The following is a 14,203-nucleotide window of genomic DNA, read 5'->3' as shown; positions in this document are numbered from 1 at the left end:
TTTCGTGGTATTGCAGTGTTCTTTTTGCCTGGGGACGGTTCATTTTTGGAGCCTCATTGAAGTAGAAATAAGCATTGCTCTCTCTGGTGTGGAGATTTACTTTTGTGTCACAGCAAATATTGCTGTAATAGCTTTCTGCCACGCCATGGAAACGTTTCAGGACAAGAAACCTCAGTCAATAGATCATGTATGGCTCAGAGCATCGGTTTATTTTAGTTAACAAATGAATGGCAGCTGGTTATTAGATTCTCAACCTGACCTGCTGAGAGAGCAGACTCAACCGTCAAGCACCACTGACAAACCAGAATGCTCCATTATAATCAATTGTATACACCACTCACTTTTATCAGAGCGCTATGCAACCTTTTATTGATAGATTTCGGTTTTCGACACATTAAGCTGATGTTTCAGAAGTTGGAAAAAGAATTGTTACAGTGTTACAATTGTACAAAGATCAAATGTTACAAATGTTATTAGTTTAACAAATAAGATATTGTAAATTATACTTTTATATGATGTTTTCCTTAAATCTAATGATAAAGCATGAGCAAATTTGATAGCGGTAGTCAGACTCACATTTCCTTACATATTGACAACGGATGATATAGTAACAACAGATAGCTAACCAATATGCAGTAAGTGGAAGACATTTATTGTTTATGAAACTGATGTTTTTCTTTTCTTTTGTTTATTTTTGTTAAAGCTAAATGACAGGACCTGGTCTGAAATATCAGGCTAATATGTTGTACTATTGATAAAATAAGACATTATATTACAGCAGTGAAGAGGACAGAACTGAAATGTCAGGAAATATACAACAATAAAAGATAAAACTTAAAATCAATCTATACAGAAAAGCATATGAAATATGAGCTACATAAAGAGAATTATGGTAAAAATATAGATCTAGAAAAGAGAATTTGCATCTCATCCTCAGATACACAACTCACAAGTATTTGATGGAGCACCATTATTAAAGAGGTCATTCCACTGATTCACAGCTCAATTTTGTGGCCATAATATACTTCTAACCTATGTCTGGTATTAGATATGGTGCCAATAGGTTGGTGGCGATTTGGGGGAGTGGTAACTTTGGCCTTTAGTCCACATTAAGTCATTCTTAGCAGCAGACAAAGTGTTGACTTTATCCTATAGCCATCAACACTGAGGCCAGACACTAGAAAACAATAATACACTGCCTGGACAACAAAACAATTCAGTTTCAGTAAGTAAATGATGTGGGGTTGATGCTGCAGTTGGTCTGCAGGTTTAGGTTCAGTAACAGTATGTGCTGAAAGAATGAGGTCAGCTGACTACCTGAATATGCTGAATATAGACCAGGTTATTCCATCAATGGTTTTTTTCTTCTTTAATGGCACGGGAATATTCCAAGATGACGATGTCAGGATTCATGGTGCTGGAATTGTGAAAGAGTGATTCAGGGAGCATGAGATCATCATTTTCACACATGGATTGAGAGAGTTCACCATAGAGTCCAGATCTTAACCTCATTGAGAATCTTTGGGATGTGCTGGAGAAGACTTTGTGCAGTGGTCAGACTCTTCCATCACCAATGCTGCAAGATCTTGGTGAAAAATGAATGCAACACTGGATTGAAATAAATTATGTGACATTGCAAAAGCTTATCGCAACAATGCCACAGTGAATGTGTGCCACAATGGTGGTCCAACCAAATATTAGAATGTGTAATCTTTCTTTTTTGGACGGGCAATGTACATGTACACATAGGAGGAGATGGTAGACTGTGAGAATGAAAACACACAAATGGTAAATTATAAAGGAAGGCGCATCCAGTATACTCCTGTATAACTTTTCTCTACAGGGACTAAGGAATCTGTGTGTTTTCGCATTTATACATATGTGCCATGAATACATGCACTACACAGGGTGTTCTCAAACATTTAGATTTGAATTTAGTGTGTATTACCTTCAAATAATACAAATGGATTTCAACTGGATATAGGTACTACAACTGTCATACTCTCTTTATTTGCTATTGAATTCTCAGGATGCCAGCTAATCGGTGGACTTGATGCCTAGACTTGATGTTTCCAGTGCAGTGAAGGATATTTACTGCTACACTTGTACACATGCTCGCTGCGAGGACAAGGTGTTATTATGACTGTGACCATTGTGTGGCTGTTGCTGTGAGACAGGAGCCGTTGAAATGAATAGGCAAGCTAATCCACAGCAGTCTGCCATGTTTTAATCCCTGCGGTTCAGATGCCTATTGCTGGCAAAATAGGAAATGTCACGATATGGCCTCCCATGTTTTTTCACATGAAGTAATTCCATCCCGGATCAATATACACTAGCATGAGCGCTTTACCTGAGGCATAATATTTTAACTTCATGCACCCGTCGATAAGGTTGACAGACAAACCATTATGAGTGGTGGAGATAAACGGCCTAAACAGCTGGAATGGATTCTGCCGCCAAACAACTTTAAGCCCCCTTCACAGCTTATCGCACAAATTCATACCGCATAGCCTATTAACTCGCTAGCTGCAGTGATGCCGTTCGAGAGGGCCGACGCCGTGCGGTCTACAGCATTGAAAGAGACAATGGTCATAAATGCACTGGAGGAGGACTGTGCCTGCTAATCCCATGCACATAATTCACACCGAGTCTCACAGAGAGGTCTATGTGTGTGACAGGGTGGGATTTCCCCCAGCGATAAGGAGTCAAATGAGGGGCAGTAATGCATCGACTGCTGCGGAGGGCAACTGTCATGTCACGGCTGGGTCAGGGTCATGCTTGAATAAGGGATGGATGGGATAAACAGGGTGGAAGGAGGTGATTAGAATGTTTCGTCTGGTGTTAGTGGTAGGGCCCCCTGCTGATGCAGAGAGGTGGTGAATATAGAGATTTTTTTTTTTTTTATCTCACTGGTATCAAAAACTTATCCCACAGACAAACCAGCTATATGTGGACTTCATTCTGAGTCAGTCAATCAGTCTTCAAACAACAGATCACGTGCTTATGCCTAGCGGAAAAAAAAAATGCATCTACATCGGCCAAATATGTACAGGATAGACACTCTTGGTTTTAGCTATTCTGTTAATGGTTAGGGTTCAGTCTGGTGGGGAGCTACATCAGAGTCTCTGATTGATGTTAATAAACAGTATTTTGCATTATATATTGCTTTGTACGTTCTTAAGTAAACTAAATTGCATTAGCACTACCTTAAAATATCTCATAGTAAAAGTAATACCATCAAACACTTACCCAGTCCTGCATATTTTAGTGGCTAATTTAAGTTAATGCTTTAACACACCTACCAAACTGTATCTTAATGAGCTGGACCCAGTTTTTCAAATGCATTTGAGCATTAAAGCTTAGAAACTTGCTTCATTGTTGATGGTTGACCAAACAATTTCACACAACAACCCAAAACAAGACATTGCAGGACATTGTGGCACAATATTCCACATTTAAACATTTCTACTCACTCAAGTACATTAATTGTTATAAATATCTGCATGGCATGCAGCTGTTTGTTTGGCATGAAGAGAAAGCAAACAGTGGATGATGATGGGATTGCAAGACACCGGGATCTGCAGACCCTCCTTCCTGAACTCTCCACACGCATACACACGATAGCGACTGTCACGACTAGTCACTATAATCCACTACTTTACTTTACTAATTGGTAAATGCTGTACATGCAACACAACCCGGATGTGAAGTTGTTCCTAGGTGACAACATCTGGAAGAAATTAGACACAACCAGTTGTTTCTGGGAGTTTAGGTGTTTTGAGGTTAATTGAAATGAAACTGAGGTCTAGAAGGCAAAAAAAAAAAAAAAGAAAAACAGTAAAAATCCTGTTGGATTGCAAAAAACTTTAAAGACTATGAGCATAGATTTTGCAATAAGGAAGCAAATATATTTCTAGAAAGAAATTGTAGAACACATCTACATCTAAATAACTAGTAAGTAACCTTGGTGTACAAATGGACACATCTAAACCGTCATCAAATCAGAGTTCTATCACCTCAAGAACATCATCAACAAGATCAGAGATTTTCTTTCTAAAGCAGATCTGGAGAAATTCATCCACACCTTTATTTTTTCTAGTAGGATTGATTGTTGTAATGGACTCCTAACTGAACTCCCAAAAAAGACAATTAAACAACTTGGAGTTCTCACTAGAAGTAAAAGAAGGGACCCTTAAATCCCTACACTGGATACCAATATGTTACAGAATAGACTTTAAGGTATTATTACTGGTCTATAAATGTCTTAATGGTGCAGGACCAGCGTATTTATCTGATCTGCTCCAGCAGTATGAGCCTAGCAGAACTCTCAGATCATCAGGAACTGGTCAGTTAGTGCCGCCTTAAGTAAAAACTAAACATGGAGAGGGAGCGTTTAGCTACTACGCTGCTCTTAAATGGAATCAGTTGATGGAGAGCGTTAGAAGAGTTAGAAGAACCCAAACACCAGACACACTTAAATCCAGGCTGAAAACCTTCATGTTTGATGCACACTTTTATTGTGTAACGCAACTTTTATTCTAATTACTTTTGTTGATTTTCCTATTTTTAAATATATTGTTTTAATCATGTTTTATTCATGCTTTATTCTTAGTTCTTTTTTATTTCTATTTTTATTGTTATTCTCTTACATCTTTTTCTCTTTGTATTTTCTAATTTGTAAAGCACTTTGAATTTCTGTTATGTATGAAAGGTGCTATATGAATAAACTTGTCTTGCCTTGCCTCTAAAACTGTTAAGCTTGGGGGTGGAAGCCCAAAAAGGCTTGTGTTGCAGAAGGAACAGAAGATGTGCCACAAGGTTTACTGTAAATGCTATAACTACACATAAGAGAACTAAAATACTCTTTATTTATTTAGCTCAAAGTATTCACAACAGTCTTTGCTTTGTCATAAATAATATTAAAGCTAAAAAATATATATTTCATGAATTAAAAACTTCTGTGATTATGCTCGGGCATTTGAGGGCACCTTAAAGTTTCAACTGTGGGAATTAAAAAAAATGCCACAGCCTGATAAATGTGAATGCAGTGAGTGAGTGAGTGAGTGTGGTCGGGCATTCTTTCACACAGCTCCTGCCTGCTTTCCATCATTATTATCATGATGTTTCACACACGAGTCTTACAGACACACACACACAGACTTCCACCATCCAGCCAGAGGAGGAAAATATGAGCCACTGTCCAAATGTTTGGACAGACGACGAAGGAAATACCAAGAGGGCTCCCTTAATCTCTCTTCAGCAAACACAACATACTTACTGTGACTGTGACTGCGTGGCTGTGTTTGTGTGTGTGTGTGTGTGTGTGTGTGTTTAAGTGTGTCCACAGTTCCCTGAGGAAACTGAGAGCCTCGGACCGCAGTCCTAATCAACGTCTCTATAAACACATGATAGTAGTCAGCGGTTAAAGTATGTTCACCTGTTCATAATGCTTTTAAATGTAGCTGCTTTCTGTGCTTCATTCAACGGTAGATCTCAGTTTAGTACACTGAATTAAGAGCAGAGCTTACATTAACTAACTATGTTTATGCCTGTAACAGTGCCAGGGAATGAAACAGTGGTGTGGAATCAAACTAATGCTTATTGTTTGCATGCTAAAACTTGTACATTTAATAATCTAGAGGCTCTGCATACACAGCCTTATACTTTTCAGGAAGAACAAATTATAAGCCATTACAGTTTTTTTTTTTTTTTTCCAACTGTCAACACACTAAAATGACATGTGTAGCACAATTACTTAAACTGACGCACAGAGGGTATAAACTCTTCTCAAGTCTCCAACACTCTAAACATAAAAAAAATCTGCTTTACACACATTTTGCAGTTCAAAACAGCACTTTTTAATTGCTCTGAATATGGTTCTCTGCATAAAACACAATGACCTGCTTTCCATATCAAAAGGCAAAAGCCATTCAAAATGACACGGCATGAGCTAACTGGCCAATATATGTTTCACCTCGTCAAACACCTTAATGGATAGTTGTTTTTTGCATTATTTTATTTCTGCACAATTCTTCTGTAATTTTCTTGCAATATATGTTTTTTATGATTATATTTTTGTTGACTCCAATGTAAATATATACGCAGTGCAATACAGTTTTTTTTTAAACACAATTAATGAGAAAGTGAGAAAAACAAAAAAGACAATTATCTTGTGACCCAGCTTTTCTTCTAGCTGGTTGTATGTGTTGGACGTGCTACATATTTTGTGCTATTCTAAAATATGTTGACATCTTGACAAGAGCTTAAAATATTGATTAATTAGCTTAATTTAGGATGTGTTAGTGTTGTCTTTGCTATCATAACCTCGAGAAAAATACAGCCTGAGTGGCTTCGAAATGTACAAAAGGCAGGTACTAATTCTCTGAATTAATCATGGGTGTGTTTTGGCCATAATGTGAAATAAACCAATACCTGTGTCTCTTGCCATTCCCTCAGTCAGTTGTGCTCTGACTTTGGAGGACTTGATATTTTAGCGGTGCAGTGCTTCTGCATTTCTCAGCAGAGGAAACTGACCTGTGCATTAACTCTGTGAAAGCATTCAAGCAGCTCATTTATACAGGAACAGCAATGTTATTTTATTCTTTATTCTGTTTTTTGTTGATGTAAAAGTTGGAATTGTGCTCTGGTATGCATCCTTGTATGTGTGTAACGAGTGGCAGTGTACGCACGTTGGACACATGCCAAACACCTGCATTGCCAAGATAGCAATGAATGTCTGATGGCTGACTGTTGTCAGGGTTCTAATCAGCCAGCGGCGCACCTGTGTTTATCATTGCCAAGATATCAATATGCAAGAAATTTACCTGAACACAAATGTCTTTGCTATTTAAACGACATAGGCATTGTAGATCTAAGATAGGGCCCTGAGGGTGGCCTGAGACAGGTCAGATGTTGAGAAAAGTTGTTAGAGCAACTGTACATTTAGCTCAGACTAAAGTTTCAGGTCTTGATTAAAGATCTAGCCTTGACTAAAGAGGAGCTACCATTGCAAATGTCTCAATTTCAGCATAACACAATTTAGGCTCTTGGATTTTAAAACATACAACTCTGTGAGAGAAGCGGATCGATAACATAATCTGAATCGATGCGCAAAAAGAGCTTACACATGCTGCAGGGTCCAGCGCCTGGAGGAAAAGAATATGTGGAAAGCTATGAAAAATATGAGGGTCAGTGATATTTGACCAGTTTTCCTTTGACATCACCTTACCATGTTCTCACAGTATACTATTTGTGTGTGTGTGTGTGTGTGTGTGTGTGTGTGTGTGTGTGTGAGACTTTTATCCTTCAGTCATTTGCCTTGACCTCGTCAACATGGGGCCGTTAGGTGATGCAAGTTGTCTCCTTAGCAACAATGGAAAGTGTAGCATGATACTTAATAAATACATTTAAAAAGGTGGGGGGTGCTGTGTTTGAGAGCGCACCAAGACATGAAATCAATATGCCGCTTGGCAGAGAAGTTTAACCACACGGTTGTTTACAGTGGCTGAGGGGTGAGAAGGACGCTACTCCCACATCCATCACAGCGGGCCCTGGCCAGACAATGGGAGAGAGCAGGAGAGAGGGAATAGCAGGAAGACGGAGGGCTGAGGTAAATGAGTACAGTGGAGGCGTGGGTCAGCGCTCCAGTTAAACACTTACTGGAACCCTGTTCAGGCTATTTAGATATCTAGATATTTAGGTATTATTTTAGAAGGAAGCAGAATACTGTGAAATATTATAAAATATTACAATTGACTTTAGCAGTTGCACATTTTTTTCAAAGCTTAGCTTTCCTGCACAGTAATGTACACAGTAATTTTGCTAGTGTTAAATCAATACTATTAATAATAAATCAACACCAAGAGTGTTGAAATGTAACACTTGTATTGTTGCTTTAACACCAATAATGATTATTTGACAGCAGCAAATGTACTGTGTAGCTTTGTAGACAAACCAATTATGCAGATTTTAAAGATGTTATTTTTTTTCATAAATATTTTGTTTTCCAATTGTTTTGCAATTTGCTGTTGTTTAAATTGTACAGTACAATTTTCAAAGGGTCTTGGACCCATTAAGAAGAAGAAAACGTTTTTTAAACATTTTTAGAAGTTGGTGGAAATTAAGCTGAGATAATATTCAAGAAAGTGGAGAGGAATTATTGCCAAATTGAAAAACAAACATTACTGTGGAAAAATATAAATGCAATCATCAAAATGTATTGCCTTTTTAACTAACATGCAGAACAAGTGGCAAAATGAAATGCAAAACCACTGTTACATTACATTTCACTGCACTTGATCTCTTTATCGAAAAACAGAACACAAGAATTTTCATTTTCAAAATCAAACGCTGAATTTGTGTGAGAACTGCAATCAGCTCAATGGCACTGTATTCCACTGTGTGGTGCTGCGAATGTAAATCACAATACGAAAGCAAAGCATAATTCACAGGATTGCATTTCGTCTAGGAGCACTGTATTCATGCCAAAATGAAAAGTATTTACTTTCCAAACAGAACCCACTACTGAAATTGGGCCGGGTTGAGAATCCAGTCAGAGTAAAACTCAAAATTGGGAAGTGTCAAGTACAAAAAAACACCCACACCCACACCACCCCACTTGGACCTGGATAATTTCCACAACCAGTGTGGTCCGCACCAGTGAACCCAGACAACCAACTAGAGATCATTACTCTAGACTAAACGCTCCCGGGTTTTAAAAGCTGCGTTCATGCTGGACCAAATGTACAATAGCCCTGGAGTAAGCACACACCTAGTGTGAAAATGCTCCATATGTGAGAACTGAATCTGTGTTAAAAATCTACTCAACAGTCTGTAATTGTGCCAGCCTTAATTTTTAGAATTAGCGTGTTTATTTCCTCTTGTATACAGACATGTTCTTTGGTTTAAAGTACAGCTATGAATGCTTGCTTCTGACTGCTTTGGACTGACTGGGAAGTGGGTTTTGATTAGTGGTGAGGTAGTGTTTGCTTTTCAATTTGGCACTAATTCTAAGATTAACTCTCCATAATCTAGAACCATATATAATAACTGGATCAACTGGATCTGAACTATTATGATTATGGGTTAAAATAACATTTATATAACCTTCAACATGACTTTTAGCTAAAATATAATGACATTACAAAAAAGTTCATTTAAGAAGGATAGCACTTACCTGTTTTCTGGTGGCAGGAAGAACTAAACAGTAAAAAACATTGCATTCATTTGCTCAATAATAAAAAAAAAACAATATTAAAAGCTCTCCTCATGGAAGTCTAGTATTATTTTTATTTTTATGTTTTATCCACCAGCTGGTGTGCTATATCAGTTTGTATAAAGCATAAGTAACTTCATGCTGCCTACAGCCAGTAAAACAAAAAAAAAACAAGTTGGCATTTTCTTCTTCTACGAACACGTTTTGGCATTTCATTGACCTCTGGAACATCAACGTCTAGAGTTTGCTCATTGTCCTCTGGCTCGTGGCAGGGGTACTTTCAATTTCAGAGCCAGATCATAGAAGTGCTGTGCAATGTCAAGCAGGAGTGCAGGCAGGAGTTAATCATTGGGAGATTGCTGGGGAGATAGGAGTGTGACTAATTTCTCTCTTTGCTGGAAGGTGATTAATGTTGGGGCTCTCGGGGCGTGGGAGATAAGCCCGGTCCTTCTGTGAGCTGCTGGCCGGGATAAAACAGACCACACTTATCAAGGCCGTGGAGAGGGGAGCGGAAAAGGGGGTTGGGGGTAAAGGGCCAGGCAGAGTTTTGATGCATATGGTCATAAGCAGATATGATCGACCGTCGGTGGGGTAATCCATTACCCCCTTTTCCCAGCGGACACCCTGCGATTAGGACTGGAGGAACTGGAGTGCTGGGAAGACTAGCTGAAAATCTAATTTCGCCAAGTGTGGCTCCTCCGGATTAATTACAAACGCGGGCTTTGCCGCAAAGGTGGACTGATGGATCGCTTGCGGAGGGCAGAGCGGACTGATTGAGGGCAGAAGGAAGTTAAGAGTCGAGGAGCTGATAAAAGGGGCGAGTCAAATAGAGAGAACATATTAAGAAAGGCGGAGGAAGAGATTGGGGGGATGATAGACCAGAACTCTTAAAAGATTTGGGGTTAAGTTTAGCGTAACAATCAACGAAGTAGACAGAACCGACAAAGCAGACAGAAGCAAATAGGATAGGATAGGAATCAGCCGTCTCTCTCTCTCTCTCTCTCTAACTCTCTCTCTCTCTCTCTTTTTTTCTCTCACTCCATCATATAATTACTCACAAGTGCTTCTACACAGCGCTTCACTCACTGAGCTCGCCACTAGCTACACACTGACATCTGATGGTTAAGTGGGGTAAATTAATTTGCAGGGTCCTCCTTTCCCCCCTTCAAAACAGGGGATGGAATTGGGAGTAGAACTCTTAGGGGGAACAAGTGGGAGGAGGTGGGAGTGAACAGCATTCCTGCCCTGCATTTCCAGTAGCATGAAGGAGGGGGGGCAAGGGAGAGGCTGTGGTGAGGCGCTTGGCTTGCACAGAAATTCTTTGCTGGCTGTGTTTTCAAGCTTGGAACAATGAATCAGTTGTGATGGATCCTCTGCTGTGACAGACGACTGTAAGTTACCCAACCACAGCTTTTAGTTCCCATTAACTACCACAATGCGTTCCCCTCAGTCAGCTGCGCTCTGCCTAAAAAACTGTGTGCAACACCATGAGTGCACTTAGAGTGAATTAGTTCTGCTGCGACTCACAGAGATGTACTTGTCGAGTTTAAGGCTGGAATGGCAAGAGATTCCTTCATCCACACAAATTTTATCTTTGGCAAGAGTGGGTATAAAAGGCTAGTCATAATGAGACTGACACACATCATGTGCCCATGAGTCCTCTGGTGTGAATGAGCTCTGAATTCATTAACCCAAGTCCATCACCCTACTCTGATGGACAGCTGGATCTGAGACATGATAGGTGAAAAGAGCTTGAGGTGATTCCTCCATTTCATCACAAAAAGACCATCTACCATCTCTTAGTAGTCTAATGTAATAATCTAATGTTAAGACTGCCAGCTCAAAATTAATGTTTGGTATAAATAGACCAGATCCAGATTTTTGTATAGTCTGGGCAGCCAGAAATTTGGAACCAAACCTCATTTGTACAGATGCATTTCAGTCTGAATGCTCAAACCTGATTTCAGTGTGTCTTTTGCATCACGCTCAACGTGACACAAAAGCGACCTCATCAAATCCAGAGTGATGGAAATGGGTGGGGTCCAACAAGTGCGCCAAAGTTTAGGTATTGACACCGAACTCAAGACCACAGCAAACCATGCAGATATGTTTCTGATGTCCAGACATGCAGGTTCAATCTGATCACTTGCAAATAACAGTATGTCATCACTTTTTTTAGCAACAAATAGTACAGAAGATCATTTCTACCAGCAACAATTACAATATACAGCTAATATTTACTCTGTTGGGACATTATAAAGTACTTTAACCCTTGTGTGGTGTTCATAGTTTTGTTACTCGTTTACTTTGTTACTTGTATTTAATTCAGCAAAATTAAGCAATTTTACATTAAAATGCTTTACACATGCTTGCTTCACCTAAATTGCAAGCAATATAAACAGCTTACATGGTTAATATTTGCCCTTTACCTTTCTTATGTTACATTTCTTTTAAAAAGTGCTACTCTTTTTTTATTAGTTTTTTAAGAAAATGTATAAGAAAATGAATTAAACTCAAGATATGAGTAGAAAATTTGTTTAGTTTCAAATGTACAAATGAAGCAATGTTTATTAGCTCTTGGCCAAACATACTGTATGTAAAATAAATGTGTAGGGGGGGGGGGGGGTGTACAGTGTGTGTTTTGATATATGTAAAAATGAGCCAATGCCAATGAGTTTGAGTTAGAAAAAAAAAAAAATTGTATCATTTGATGAAAAATGAAAACGAGTCCCACAGACCCGGACACCACACAAGGGTTAAAACATTACTTTCAGTCTCTGGAAGCAGAGGAAGCAGTGGAAGTGAGGCTGTTGAGAGTTGATTAAGGCCCTGGTTTCACAGCAGGGACCTACTGTACCAGCAAAAGTTTTTGGACTAGAACTCTGGTGGGTAAAGGTACTTCTGGACAGGATGTGACATGGTGTGCTCAAATCTGGAGATAGCTTCAACATGATTAAGAGTTATGAGTGTGTTATGAGATTAAACAGCTTTGGATTTACATAAATTTAGGCTTGAAGGCAGTGCATTGGTGTGCTGACCAAGGTAATCTGTCCCCAAAGTAAGAATCTAAAAAAAAAAAATACAAATTGAAGCACATGGTGTGACCAACTCTGTCACTGTATTAAAGTGCCTTCTGGCATGACCACGCAAAAAAATCATCACTATATATCCTTTGCACACATTGCACACATTTTAACTTTGAGTTAAATTGGGCAAGCCTTCCGTAAATGAGAATTAAAGAGAGCTTGAGATTGTCCCTTTGTTAAATTATCAAGCGAGCCGTATTTCCACATTCACTCTTCCTTGCCATTTAATCAGAAGCTCCATGAGATGCCTAATGGCTTGAGTCAGGAACACCGTGAGGGCTACAGCCTTTAGTACCTCAAAATTGGGGGAAACGAGGGAGATGGGAGCTGATTGTGACCAAGGACGGCAGGGATCATCTGGCTATGGGCACGGGGCTGGAACTGCTTTGAAATTCTTTAATATGTGATAAAATAAAATATGCAGGGAACAGTATGACACTTTGTGGGGGTCCAGCTTGAACCTGGAGTTTGCTGGTATGCGACCGAGATGTGCGTTTTATTAGATGCATCGCTACTGCTGTGTCTTGTTTTTGAATTGAAGGCTGAGTTGACAAATGATGTCTTGGTACACTTGCTGTGCAACCAAAAAGATGAAACTCATCATATTTTAACTGACAGTTTCTGTGTTTTTAAGATCCCTGGAGCCTTTAGTCTCCGGATGATTTGGAAACGCAGCAGATGAGAGCTGATTGAGGATGCCGTGTCGCAGCGGGGACTGGCCAGCAGTGGACACAGGGCTGGAATTCACTGTCGTTTGAAGTTGGGGAGGGGGAGCCGCAGGCCTCCGAGACTTCGCCGTGTGATGCAATTTTAATTACTCCAGTCAGAGCTTTGTCGCGCTCTCCGAATGCCATCTCACGCTAGCTAACCTTCCAGACAAACATCAAATTAATGACAATTAACGGGGATCACGCCGTCCGCATTGTGTTTGCGCATCGCTGTGTATCTGTGTGTGTGCGCATGCTGGAACCTGGATGCATGCAGATACTCAGGGGTGTGCTTTAAGCATGCGGAACGACTGGCGAATCTCCTAATTAAACCCAGCATGCCGCGCTGCGCTCTCTCGCGCCGGGGTCTCTCTGTCTGTTCTGCCCCCAGGCCCCACGCCCATTTAGGCTAATCCTTTGCCCACTCGTCCTGAGCGGATGCTCCCTGCGTCCGGGAAAACAGATAAAGGCCCGTTCGAGCCCAACTCCAGCCTTCTGGACAAGCAGCCACCTCAGCTGCCTCCTTGGCCCAGGCTTGGCCGCTCCGCCCCGGGGCAGCTGAGTATTCGGCCCCTGCCGGCCCTCAGGCTCCAGCAGAGCTGCTGAAAATAAGATGTCAAGGGATTTTAGACTGGAGCTGTCAGCATTCTTTAAGACCCTGTCAGAAAGAGAGAGAGAGAGTGAGAGAAAGAGGGAGAGAGAGTCAGTTCAGCAGATTAGGAGATCTGCCCATCACTGCCTATATTTTATGAGCTGACTGAAATAAGGAATAACGTCAAAATACATGTAGGAATATGACATCTCCCAAGTTCTTCCCCGGGTTTCCTCTCCAGGAAAGCTCAGAATATGCCTTGGCTGAGAAAATATGTATACTATGGTCAAGTCAGAGCCAAAAGTTCTTACAGTGCAGCTGTGGCACACAAAAGCTGCTAATCTCTTGTAACTAGAGAAATAACAAAAATCTGCCCAATTTGGGACAACCACTCTGTAGTTATATCTGATAGTGGTCAGGTATAAATATAAATATAATATATGGTTTTGTATTAAACAGTTAGTGTGAGACAGTTGTTAAAATATTTTTTTAAGCTCAAAAATAAAATAATCTGTTCCACATTATAACAAGCATATGTAATAACTGTGTAGTTACACAGTAATAATGCATGTAATAACAGTGTAAATCTGGGTTAAGTATGTTC

This window comes from Astyanax mexicanus, chromosome 1 (assembly GCF_023375975.1).
Source record: "Astyanax mexicanus isolate ESR-SI-001 chromosome 1, AstMex3_surface, whole genome shotgun sequence".
NCBI lineage: Eukaryota > Metazoa > Chordata > Actinopteri > Characiformes > Acestrorhamphidae > Astyanax > Astyanax mexicanus.
This window is presented reverse-complemented; position numbering follows the sequence as displayed.